General features: G+C 36.7%; 1 protein-coding gene and 1 long non-coding RNA gene across 9 annotated transcripts in view; one reads left to right on the top strand and one right to left on the bottom strand.

Annotated features, from left to right (window-relative positions):
- Positions 1-14051, bottom strand: part of ifngr1l (interferon gamma receptor 1-like) — a 67099-nt gene that overhangs the window by 27685 nt on the left and 25363 nt on the right. The gene's annotated exons all lie outside the window — the stretch shown is intronic.
- Positions 2202-8306, top strand: LOC309486775. Of its 7 annotated transcripts, none has more exons than XR_014201675.1 (5): positions 2202-2406; positions 2856-3084; positions 4983-6419; positions 6568-6707; positions 7121-8306. It is a non-coding gene; the product is annotated as an uncharacterized lncRNA (long non-coding RNA). The 7 variants fall into 7 exon arrangements; XR_014201677.1 differs by having other exon boundaries at positions 2232-2406; positions 4983-5147; positions 6368-6419; positions 6568-8306; XR_014201678.1 differs by having other exon boundaries at positions 2234-2406; positions 4983-5147; positions 6368-6391; positions 6568-8306.

The following is a 14051-nucleotide window of genomic DNA, read 5'->3' as shown; positions in this document are numbered from 1 at the left end:
GAGGGAGGAGGAGGAAGAGGAGGAGGAGGAGGAGGAGGAAGAGGAAGAGGAGGAGGGAGGCGGAGGTGGAGGTGAAGGAGGAGGAGGAGGAAGAGGAGGATGAGGAGAGGAAGAGGGAGGTGGAGGTGAAGGAAGAGGAGGAGGAAGAGGAGAAGGAGGAGAAGGTGAAGGAGGAGGAAGAGGAGAAGGAGGTGAAGGCGGACGAGGTGAAGGAGGAGGAGGAGGTAAATGAGGAGGAAGAGAAGAAGGAGAAGGAGGATGAGGAGGTGAAGGAGGAGGAAGAGGATGAGGAGGTGAAGGAGGAAGAGGAGAAGGAAGAGGAGGAGGAGGAGGGAGGAGGAGGAAGAGGAGGAAGAAGGGAAAGGAGGCAAGCAGTCTCGGATGAAACTGGTGCTACTCTTGTTGACCATGTTGATGTCTATGGTGTGATGATGAGTTCAGCCAAACACGAGTCGCTGCCCCGTCGCCTCCATCAGAAACAGGTGTAGGTGTTCTTCAGAACTTTTGTGTAGTATTGTTTTGAATTTATCTCACCAGTGTGTAAGACTATGTTGTAGTGTGTGTGTTTTTGAGGGCTTGTGTGTGATGTCAGAGGGAAAAGTTTGGTTTTCAGCAAGATTTAATGGTTTTGAGTGGACAGCTTCATTTTGACCTGAAAGTAGGAAGTTTGGGTAAATGGGTGAGAAGAAGTTAGGAATTTGTGTTGAGTTTCAAGAAAATGAGTCATAATTCCAAGAAATGTGTTTGAGCAATCATTAACAACTGTAATTCATTCATTATTTACAGTAAATGATTAGAACAAATATTTGGTAACTCTTTATTTTGGTCGACTTTAGACTTTCTGTTGACTATGAGTAACTTTGCAACATGCCAACTAACTCTCATTAGAGTATTATAGAGTATTAGTAGACGGTCTGCTTAATATCTACTAACTCTTTATTGTGATGCTCCTCAACAGATATTCTACTGACTATAAGTAACTTTACAAGTGCATGTCAACTTATTCTACTAACCCTAACTCTAATACCTAACATTGCTAGTCTACTACAGTCTAATAATCTAATGAAAGTTAGTTGACATGTAGGTGCAACGTTATAAAGTGGACTAACGAAATACAGTGTAACCAAATATTTACAGTGAGATGTAATGTTAGTATTTACAGTTATACTCGTGCAGGCACTTAGAAAGAATAAACTACATACAAACACCATCATTTTCTCACCCCTAATGTTATTATAAACTTTCCAAAAATGCAGCGAGATCTATGTTTGAATACTAAATGTATACAATTCAGAAATGTTTTAAATGCTTTTATATTTCTACATGTTGCATATTTGCTGTAAACTCTATTGGCAGGCTTGACTGTGACATTTACAGTGTGTGACACACACAGGTCAACATGTGGTCAATGAATCTGCATATTTGGCAACAATGGTGAAAACGGTCCATCGCTTTCACTTTATATAGCAAACCTACTAACCAGTGACTTGTTGCTTCTGTTGAATAATTGACACACATGTTTGCATCCGTTTGATTTGTAACACATAAAAAAAAAAGAAGAGAGTTCATTTCACCTCCTCTGGTCATTTAATGTATTACGCCTCAAAAAAGGTTAAAAAAAAGAAAGAAAGAAAAAAAGGGAAAGTTTGAGTGATTCATGGCATGATATGAGTAGTTCGCTTGTTTGTGAGTGTATTCTGTCAAAACGCAACATGGTCATGACCAAGATTTTAGTTCAGATTTACATAAAGGTATAAAACTTATAATTTAGGTCCTGTAACGGTTGAATATGCATGAATATGCAAATTAGCCCCGTCTCCACTCACTCACACCAGCTCAGAATAGCTGATACTCACTCAACTTTACTGTATAACTGTGTAGAAACTGATTCAGCAGAAGAAGAGTGAATTATACAGGCTCGTCTACAAGTCCATGTATCAGAATGCTTTTTTGTGTGTCGTTCTTTGCAAAGTCGGACACATGACGGTAATGAATATGATTAGACTACATTATCAAACAGCTAATAATGTGTTGCTAATGTTACACAAACCATGTTCCCGTTCGCATCTCAGAGTCAGACAGCTGTCCTTTAAAACTCAGGGTCATTAAAACACTTTGAACATCATAGAAAGTCAGTGGAGAAAGTTCATAAATGGTCGTGGTCGAGTCATGCGCTTGCCTCATATTTTTTATTGACCGCCTCACATTGTTCCAGTTAACATTTTCCTTCTTGGCTTAGCGGCTCATGCATAGCAAGATGCTGAGGACACCGTCTTGTGGCTTTTGGCAACCTCTGTGTATTCGGCAAGCCCAACCCCACAGTCCATGAGTGATCCCTGAGATCCTCAGACGAGTGGACCGTGAGATGGACATGTGCTTCACTGACTCTCAGACAAACACTAACAGGTAAGCTCCTTTTCACTCTCTCTTTCTTTAAATGTGACTTACTGTAAACCGTTCAGGACTCTAAGTCGAGTGTGAGTGTTAGAAAAGCCATATGTGGACAGTGTTTATCTAAAGTCAATCTAACCACTTTAACAGCACACACAGGGTATTATCGTCTGACAAGACAGATGTTTTCTTAGATTAACTCGAGGAAACAGTGAATCATCACATGCAAAGCTGCCAGGAATTCTTTCATTTTGCATGAGGGAGAAAGACTCTACTGGAAAGCTTTATTAATGGGTGCATTATGTAGATCCTTTATTTTCCGAGCTCTGAAAAGGATGTAATGTGTGATGCTGGTTGAGAATGAATAGTTTCATGTTTGCTCTGTGTGAGAAGGTGAGATGGAAAGTAAATCCTGAACCAGCTCGGACTCGCTGATGAAGTGTGACACACCCTGTGTTATTCAGGAGAGAAAATGGAGGACAGCTGCATGTGTTCTGGACCAGGCAGGATAAATAGTGTTTGCTAGCGGCACGTCACCTCCGGGCAGTTCTGTTGCATAATGAGAAACTCAAGCACAGTTTAAATCCCTGGAGGAAGAAGCCCGCCAATCCAAGCAACACGACTGGGGCTGAGGAGTTTTCGTCAGAAGCGAAACCTTCAGGTTTGAACTTGCCAAAGAAAGCCGATAAAAAGGTAAAGCTACACTGTGTTTGGATGATAGGCGTAAGTACTCGAATGTAAAACTGTAAGAGACAGACCGTGTTTTAAACATGCTGATGATGCAACGGTCTGTGAATTATTTCAAATGTGCAAAACGTCTATTTTTTTTATATTTAATGTAAAAAATTTAATTGGAATTTCTGCTCTATTTCCAGAAACTAGCCTGGAAATACAGTTTATGTCAATAGAAGAAAAGGTTCTTAATAGAACTTTAAAGGGTTCTGTCTTCATATATAGAACCGTTTAGGCGTTACCATCATGGATCTAGTTTTAATGAATTAATTTAGTTTCCATTCATCTTTTAATACAATTTTATGAATTAAACAGCTTGTAAACATACTTTATCACTAGATAAACCCATTAAATATGAAAGTATTATGCGATCATTTAAGACGTTTCTCCTTACAGAACCTTCTTGGCATAAAGAGTTCTTTAAAATTGAGTCAAGAACCCTAGAGTTCTATATAGAACCAGAACCCCACTGAACCTTTTTTTCTTAGAGTGCAGAAATAGTGTAGAATGAAATGTTTTCTTCATGTTCAGAATTTTAACACGTTCATTTCCATGGTTAAAGATAGGGTAGGCATTTTTTTTTTTCATAAACTCTTTGTTATTCTGGTTTAAACTCTCTTCACATCCTGATAGCACTCAATAATAGAAGTGGTGTAAATATTAAAACGTGGACATGTACACTACTGGTCAAAAGTTTTAGATCGGTACGATTTTTAATGTTTTTAACAGAATTCTCTTCTGCTCACCAAGGCTGCATTTATTTGATAAAAAACAATAAAAAAAAAAACAGTATTATTGTGAAATATTATGACAATTTAAAATGACTGTTTTCTATTTTTATATATTTTAAAATGTAATTTATTCCACAGATGAAAGCTGAATTTTCAGCATCATTACTCCAGTCTTCAGTGTCACATGATCCTTCAGAAATATTCTAATATGTTGATTTTATGCTCAAAAAACAATGTTGAAAACAGCTGTGTACAATTTTTTTTCAAAATTCTTTGATGAATAGAAAGTTCAAAAGAACAGCATTTATTTAAAATCGAATATTTTCTAACATTATAAATGTCTTTAATGTAACTTTTGATCAGTTTAACTCATCCTTGATGAATAAAAGTATTGATTTATTTTATTTATATCCCCCAAAAATTTAATAAAGATTCTTACTGACCCCAAACTTTTGAAGGGTCGTGTTTAATGTTACAAAAGCTTTAGATTTCAGATAAATGCTGTTCTTTTGAACTTTCTATTCATCATAGCATCATGACATAAAAATGTAAAAAACAGTTTTCAACATTGATAATAATCATAAATGTTTCTTGATCATCAAATCATCATATTATACTGATTTCTGAAGGATCATGTGACACTGAAGACTGGAGTAATGATGCTGAAAATTCAGCTTTGATCACAGGAATAAATTACACTTCACTATATATTCACATAGAAAACAGCTGTTTTAAATTGTACAAATATATTTAACAATATTACTGTTTTTGTTTGTATTTTTAATCAAATAAATGCAGCCTTGGTGAGCAGAAGATACTTCTTTTAAAAACATAAAAAAAACATCTAAAACTTTTGATCGGTAGTGTATATTCTGTGGAAGTCAAAACACATTCATCCAATCATTGCATTCGCCGCATCATCTGCAGCAGTCAGGTGGTACGAGTAAGAGCTCTGTCAGTTGTTGATGTTCATTATTATAGTAATGTTATGTGATTCAAAACTAGCTTGCTATTGCTAGCATCTCTGAAATTGCCTACCCTACCTTTAAATGGACAAACTGGTGATTGTGGACCACTTTATGTTGTCAGTTGCAGATGTGAGCTGATAGAGTATGTTGTTGTTTTCAGCTGAGACGACAGCTCATGAACACCATGGCACTGCTGACAGACTGTCAGAGGACTGAGCCGGTTTTATTGTCCTCTCTACATCTGGCATTGGCTGACTAACCAATCAGAGCGCCACTCTTGTTCACGCATCACTGAAACACCCTGTGGGTTGCAGATCTTTCACTGGTGAGGAGATTGGCTCATTCCTGAGTTTGTAAGGCACGATCTGAGCGACTCCAAAAGAAAGAACTATTATGTTGCCTTCTAAGAGTCCTTCTTGAAAGCAAATTCAAAGCATCCTTTAGAGAAATGAATAGCAACAAGCTCAGTGATAACCATCCAAGATGGCGTAAGGACAGAGAAGTATCAGTAGAATTGATTCATTACTAAAATCAATAGTTCTGATTCAAAATGGACCAATGTACCCCAGTATTTTGATTTCTTCTATATGTTTTATGCTTAAAGGCGTTGGAATGATGCGCTGACGTGATTTCCACTGAAACAGAAGCTAAGGCCCGACATCTTGAATTGCTCCTCCTCATTTTTCAAATAGCCAATAGTGTTTAGTTTACCTCAGACTGCGAGTCGTAGTCAAGTCAAGTCATCTTCATTTATATAGCGCTTTTAACAATGTAGACTGTTCCAAAGCAGCTTTACATTGATAATAGGAAATTAAAGTAAAGTGTTTTGGCTTTATAGCAGCTCTAGAATAAAGTTATTGTCCAGCTAAAGTTAGCTTGATTGATTCACTTCCGTCGCAACGATCATTAGTTATTAACTTAGACAGAGCTAACAAGACACCGTTTTAACAGAAAACTCTTACGTTTTTTCTGCGCAAACTTCAAAAACGCGAACCAGTGAGAACGCCGATGGCGTGCGCATGTGTATTACGAGTTCAGTCTAATCCCGACAACGCTTTATCTGTAGAGAGGGACACTTGACGTACTTGACAGCACCGTGGAAGCGAATCCGAGCGCTAATGATACGTTGAATTCAATAGTAGCGGTGTGGTCCGTGTGAATGAATTCAAGTCATTTCGTACTTAATTAGCGTACAGTTGAAAAACAGAATAAAACTCACACATCTCCAACCCATATTGCTCTGTGACGTGTCAACGCTCGCTTCGGCCAGGTGGTGTTTATTAGGGCTGGGTATTGACACAAATTTCACAATTCGATTCCGATTCGATTCAATATTGATTATCGGTTATTGATTATTATTTTCGATATCAAGTGCAATACATGGCAAATTTCAAATCTCTTAACTAATGCTGTAAATGGGAGTCAGTGGTAGCCTATAGGCTTCATTAGCTCTGCAGGAGAAGAACAGGACGCAGGAGAAGAAAGTTCAACACTTTTGCATCAGCATATGTGATGTTTCTCTAAAGTATTTTTTTTTTTTTTTAGTATGGTTGAAGTGGATCATCGAAGGTCAGCAGCAAAAACATTGGTTAATAAAGTGAGATTAAATACATCAAGTATATTTGTGTAATTTAACACTTAATTATTGCAGGTTGTGTAATATTCTGATTTTGCATTTCACTGTTTTTATTAAATTTGAGGAATACTGAATCTGCTTTTTTTTCTTTCTTTCTTTTTTTTGCAAGTGAGATGAATAAATGCCTGCACACAATTATTCTAGAACTACAATAGGCCTACTATCATGTTCACAACGCCTCAGCACTTACCCACGATTTCTCTCAACATGGGGACAAGAGAGCTGTCAGTCAACACATGGGAAAACAAAGTAACTATACTTATACTTATTTGAAAAAGTAACTCAGATATTTTGTTGTAAACTTAAAAGTAATGCGTTACTTTACTAGATACTTGAAAGAAGTAATCTGATTACATAACTTTACTCACGTTACTTGTAATGTTTTACCCTCAATACTGGTTATAGCCTAATACTATTTATGAGTATTTATACATTTTTGGTTTGCATTAAGACATAGTTAAATATTTTTATAATAGTTTCAAAGAAAAACCTTATAATCCAATTTCAGCAAAATGATAAACTTGTATTTAGGAAGATATGATAGTCTCACACAAACGACTCAATTTCAGTGCAGAGCATCGAGGAACAATCATTTATTCATTTGTCTAAAATCATAAACCACTGATGTCTGATATTTGACTGTTTTATTTGATATACTGTAGGGTTTTGTAAGATAAAATGAAGAGGACATTGAAGATCTCGATGAAGATGAAGTAGGGGAGAGCGAGGCATCACGCTTTGACTTTCTCCATTTTTGTAAACCTACTTTGGGTTCAGAGTTTCACACGTCTAGTACAATTATGTGGTTTTGTTTCATTAATACAGCATATACTTTTTTCTTGATTTACCCTGAAATTTTGGAAGTGAAATGTGACATGGTTCAATGTCACATGACTATATTACAGCTTAAAATGTAATCTGATCTAATAATAAAAAAAAATATCTACAAGAAATATTAAAATATTTTCTCAATAAAATACAATTATTTAGTTTTTCATATAAAATAATGGCATTTTTTAATGATTAAAAATAAACACATTTTTGAGTTTGACAACAAACACACCATAAATTACAGATATACAGCATAGTTCAAAACAAATGAATAATTGTAACACCACACCCTTATGGCACAACTTTAATTTTTTATATGGAATCGAATCGATGATATGTCTAATCCGGGTTTATGTCTTCTCAGTGATGATTCTGATCTCTATCATTGCAAAAGAGAATGTTGTTTGCTGGGTTTACAGCTGCAAAGAAGACAATAATACAGAACTGGTTTACTCCACACATGTGTGCAAAAACATATTGGATTCATAGCTTACATAAAATAGTGACTTGTGAATGTACAACAGCACAAATTAACAAGGCTAAACCTAGCACCATTGATGCATGGCAATGTTTTTCTTCCAACAAATTGGACTATATAAAGGTATGACTATATAAGGTGTTTTTTTTTTTGTTTCTTTTTTTTTCTCACTCTTTCATATTGTTAAATGATGAATGATATGTCTGTGGCTCTCCCTTCCCTGTCTGTTTGTTTGAATGGATGTTGACAATAAAAAGTTGATCACAAAAAAAAGAAAGAATAATGAATCATTTCTGAACATTGACTCTCAGTCTTTATTCACCTTTTTCTCATGGTTTCTCAACAGAATTGATAAAAGTATAGAATAAAATATCATAGTTCTAATAGGGTCTCATTGTAACGCAGTGTGACAACATGCCCCGCCTGCACAACTGGGGTTTAAACCCGGCGAGTGTCTTCTGCTGGTTAGATCAGCATTAGAGGAAGATCTCAACTGTTAAATAACAGATTGGAGATTAAAATAATATCAGATTTGTCTAATTTTAAATAAAACACATACAGAGATGAAAAATGAACATAAGTAAAAAAATTACTTTTGTTAATGCTCAGTGATATTTTCCAAAGATTTCTGAATTTTGGCGCAATTTTTTCTCTATATAGTGTTGATATGGCAACTAATAAACACACTAAGATTCGTCATACTGGCATGTGTGGAAGTATTTAAAACAAGTGTGTGACAACTAGCCCCGTGTTAGGTTGTGTCCCGCTCACCCCTAGTTTATCACAGTAGTGAAGTACACTGAAGCACCTTGAGTCGGAATAATTCCTGAACATCCGAAACTCAAGCCTTTATCCTGTTAGTTTACCAGCTGTAGTGAAGCTGCTCCTGCTGTAACAGCTGTGGTCTGTATGTTAATGAAGCTGAGACGTCCCACTCTCATAGGCTAAATGTAACATTCTCCAAGGACAATCAACTCTTCTCAGAGGCAAGAAACTTCCACGACACCTCTAAACAATGGTCCTTTACTTAAAAACCCCTGTCTATGCACAAACGTCTCATCTTGACCTTTATAGTCACGGTCACATCGGCCATAAGGCCTTAAAAACACATCTGGCTTTTATAATTTCAAACTTGTTCTACAATTGTTTTCTATAGAATAGATTAAATATGTCAACACTTTCTCTATGATAAATGAGCCATCTTTGGGAGTGAGCAGAATCAACCATATCTTGAGGTGGAATCTGGGTCAGGGCAGACTATGATTCCTTACAGTATATTATATAGGATATATTAACCTGTCACCCCCTTTTTTTGAGTAGACATGAAAATAAACATTTCGAACTTAAATGGTTGTAATTAAAGAATGCTTTGGAGTATAGACGTACAATTGGTCTTGTTTTAAAGAAGACATTTGGCAGATTTTTGTAGAAGTGCAAATAAATTAAGAAAGTTATAGAAGTTTGAGTTTATGGAAATGTACAATCTAAAAAAAAAAATTATTCATATTTTCTGTAAAATGTGTATTTTTAAAACCTGGGCAACTGGGAAAAAAAAAATCTAAGTAAAAAATCTGAACAACTTGTGTTTCAAAATTTAGGTTAATATCTCAAAAAATGAGCTTTCAGTAAGTTTTTGTTTGGGCGCAGTACCAAACTCTTTCACTAGGTGACAACCAGACTCCATCACTGCCCATATAAGGGCGCCTCCATTTCCATATGTGGTTTGAGTGATCTGATTCTGAACCATTATTTCCACAATTTTCATACAATTTATGAGTAGACATTCTATTCAGAAGTAATATGGGAAGTTTGGCAGATTTTTATATGAATTCAACCTCTAAGAAACACATAAAAATAACACGTATGTGCGCTATAGCTCGCTGCCACATCACAAATGGTGAATCTATAATTTTTTTCTTTATATTTAAAACATTTTCAGACCCTTTTTTTCTAAAATAATTGAATGGATGCTATCTTTTGAACTCTTGGCATGAAAACAAAAGGAGGTTTCTACCATTCTTTCATGATTTTTCACGTTCATCGCTATTTCAAAATAAAGGTCTGAACACGCTTTAGGAATATGAAAATATTCTTGTTGCAAATTGATAAATTACGGCTCCTCTGTAATTTATTTTGAAAATCAGTCACCAAATATGAAAACTACAGATTAGTTTGTCAAGATTAGTTAAGGTTTAGTATAGGATATTACTGTTTTAAATATGTAATGGCTTTGAGCCCAGCGGTGGGCCAGTGACATTTAAGAGGTTAAATGCATATATGAGCAAAAGGCCCAATTCTCCTCCAATATGTACAGTATGTGTAGTGCTCAAGAGTGTCAATCAACAGCTAAAGCAAAGAAGCAGCCAGTCACTTGGTTTATTACTGTAAGTATGGAAATACACATGCACATCAAACAGATATTATATACAGATTATATACATTTACATATGCATGAAATTGACAAACACAAAAAATATCGTCAAACCTCGACAAGTATGGCACTAGCAAACAGCAAGAACCCATCCTGATCAGCTGTGTGCCTTGTATTCATTGAACGTCACATCAGATATAAAAGGTTCTGCCAAATGCATTAATGTAAATGTTAATATTTTGAATGGTTAGTAAGGAATGGGATTGTCATATTTGGGGCTAACTAGCTAACTTAAGAGAGCCTTTTTTATTGCCATCTTGTCTGGACAGAGTAGAGACTCGTACATTCTTGGTGAATCTTAATTGAGTGCAAAATTTGCCTTGATTTTCAAAGAGCATAAAGCTTTAAAATTACAATACATTTATGGGGAAATCAGAAGGGATAGCATAAAAAGTGCATAGAATAAAAAAAACAAAAAAAAAACATACCACACGTTTTTTCCACTTAATTACATTTTGCCACTTTTTCTAAACACCAAAAAAGTGACATCACAACTACATCATGAAATGTTTCCGAGTAATGCTGTATTTTCTATTTATACAACCCACATAATGTCTTTTCAGCCAGAGAAAAGTTCGATTACAGAGAAGCTTTAGGCACATATTAAATGGAGCATGTTATTGTTATTATGAGACACATGAATATGGTGCAATGGCAGCAAAGACTTTTCATATGTAACAGATTAAGTCTCTACACAGAAATGTGTATATAGCGACACGGACGGGCGAGATATTCAGCTTGGCAAAGTCACAGCCCAGGAAAAGCCTCTGACAAACAGGTTCTGCAAGTCAACAGCAGGACTGATCCACAACTTCAAGTGCCTTGGATATAAACATATGCTGTGATCTATACATGCGTTTCATGACAAAATCAAGAATAACAGAATAAAGGTATGGCTCATAAACACACACACACACGCACGCACGCACGCACGCACGCACGCACGCACGCTGTGTGTGTGTGTGTGTGAGGTGTGCGATCTGTGTGAGTTCGAGTGAATGTGTTTATTTACTACACTTATTTTTATTGGTGCCAACTGGTTTCTGGACATTTTATTGTAGGCTATTCACTGTAAAATGTTTTACTTCTTTATTATCTTAACTGTTAAAAGCCCTTCTAGGGACAGGTGTTGTGAATTAGCCATGGCTATAAACACTGTGAAACGGGCATCAGATTGTTCTTTATGTAATAATCTATGTTTTTTTTGTATCTGTCCCTATTCAAATAAACAACAAATACAATGTTTCTGACAGGACATTGTCCATTTTGACGTCACTACTGGGGAATAACCAGATTTTTTTTAAACTCCTGTGAATGTGGTATACCGTCATTGCCAGGTTATTGGTTTGCATGTAAACAACGGGTTTTCTAAATAAACAAATTTGTAGGAGTTGTGTGTGTGTGTGCATGTAAATGTAACCACTGTCAATGCACCCGTTACACCCCATCTAAACTACGAGAAAACTAGATCGCTCGGACCATAAGCAAAAGATCTACGCATATGCTGCATTACACACAGCTTTGATGGTTTTAATGGGAGCGATGTAGTTTCATCTCCTTACAGTGAGCACAAACCTGATCCTGCTGGACGGGTGTGTGAGTGAAATTGCTAATGGACCATATAATGATTTCAATCAAATGACTTGGTGTGAACAGACCATCTTTCTGTGTGATTCTTACACCGGTTCAGGGCAAGAGAATCGGTGGCCGTGGGCCGTATCCCTCAGCAAAGTCCTCATGACTCATTTCAATCAGGCATTTGGGACTGTTGTAGTCAGACGACTGGCCGCAGACCGTGAAGTCATCATCATCATCCTCTTCAGGAACCTGAGGCTCATCCGCTTCTGTGTTAGCAAGGTCAGTGGTCGTTTTGCAGTCTTTCTCATCTACAGAAGTGGGATAGCTGACTTCAGTCAGAAGTGGTTTGTGTCCATCAGATGCTGTCGGAGAGCTGAGATTGTCCTCGGGTTGGGAATGGAGTGTTGTAGGAGTTTGGCCGGAAATAAAGTTCAGCTGCGTATGGAAAAAGAGCAAACCTGGTTAATCATGGCACTGATATCAGCAAGAAGTCACTAGACACGTCACAATTACAACACACTGCTGCATTAAAGCCCTAAAGGAACATTTCATGCGAACATTTTAACATTTCTAACAGTAAAAAAAACTACAGTAATCTGTTAAATGGTTAACAGTAAATTCCCTTACTATATGAGGAAAATACCTTACATTTAGGGCTGAACGATTAATCGCACTTTACATGTAATCGCACTTAAATCGAGATGGCTTATCGCGGTTTTGAAATCTCAAAGGGTGTGATTATTAGTTATGTGCAGCTTGTCAGTGACGTACGGCTCAGTAAACGCTGCTCACTCTGAAAGCACTGTGAGTTTGAGTCGCTTATAACGTGCATTTGAAAAAACAACACGCGTCAAACATCTTTCCAAAACATGAGAAGGATTTATGAACCTCTTGTCCAACAACAGACAACATTTAATAACATGCATTTACTCCAAACTCACTTCATAAGGACAGTTGAGCTCCTCCTTCTGTGAGATGATGTGCTTCTTACACAGAATAAGGCAGTCGTGTGTTTATTAGTCATGTTTAATCAAAGCGTTTCAATCTTCTGTTTATTCAGATACAGCGATAGGGATTTCCTGGAATGATGCGCATTATTGTACTTCTGCGGCGGGGCATATTTATCGTGTTTGCGTGAGAGCGCCCTCTGGTGTTCAGATGGAGCAGTATTTACTACCAATCAGCCGAACTCCACTGACAAGCTGCGCATAAGATAAACACAGCCTTTGCCACATCGCATGCGGTTTTACTGCGATTAATCGTTCAGCCCTTCTTACGTTTCATGTAATGTTACAATAAAATACTTTTTTGTAAGTAAAAAATAAATAAACTGACATTCCCAGAGTTCTTTGTGTGACACTTCACATTTTGATAATTGGTTATTTCTTAGTTTTTTGTTATATTAGGGTTTTAAATGACATCTTATGCTGTTAAATGAATGTTTATTGCATTATTTTAGTGTCGTGTGTGTTACCGTGCTGTTCTGTGACACTGTGCACCTTCTATATATTAGTATTGACCTCAGCTTGTGGAAAAGCAACGTTTCGGAGACGTCTTTCTCTTTGCTATCGGTGTTATGGAGGTAGTCAGTACATGTTAAAGGTACAAAACCGTTTTTAGATTTTAGTAGAAGCATGGTCTTGCCCTTTTTTATATATTGCAGTTTTAAATTGTAAAATTTACAGGTTGTTCTGTACACAAGTTTTCGTCTTTATTATGGTATTATCTATTATGGCAACCACAGCTGGCAGTTTTTCTCTTCCGTGTGTCATTCTTGCCCATAAAATGAGTTTGGAAGTCGTATGCAAGTCACAACGCCACATACACACTGCAGCTAAATTAGTTTGTCAGTTCAGCTTTTAGTGCTTTATTATGTTCTGCACACTATTGCTACAACTAGTTGTAAATGTAATGACGTATTTAAATGTGCATCAGAGATGTTTCTCTCTTCTGTAAGTGCGGTGCAAAAGAAGTCACAGGGAAAGACGTACGAGCCTCGACTCATTCGTGTCGAAGCACATAATAAACCAAAATAATAATAATATACTGAGATAAGAACAAAATATCACGACCTGCATCTACCTATTTTAATAGCTTAATAAACTTGTTCGCTTTAGCCAAGCTCGGAAAATGCTTATAATAAGTGGACATGGCAACACCGCACGCCTTACACACACACACACCACACCGCCTCTGTAGACAGTGGTCTGGTTAAAGCCACAGAAAATAACAAGGCTTAGGTCGCTGTAATGTTGCTTCAAAAATAGTGGATAGC

The sequence above is a fragment of the Leuciscus leuciscus genome (genome assembly GCF_965113295.1).
Source record: "Leuciscus leuciscus genome assembly, chromosome: 22".
NCBI classification, from domain to species: domain Eukaryota; kingdom Metazoa; phylum Chordata; class Actinopteri; order Cypriniformes; family Leuciscidae; genus Leuciscus; species Leuciscus leuciscus.
This window is presented reverse-complemented; position numbering and strand designations above follow the sequence as displayed.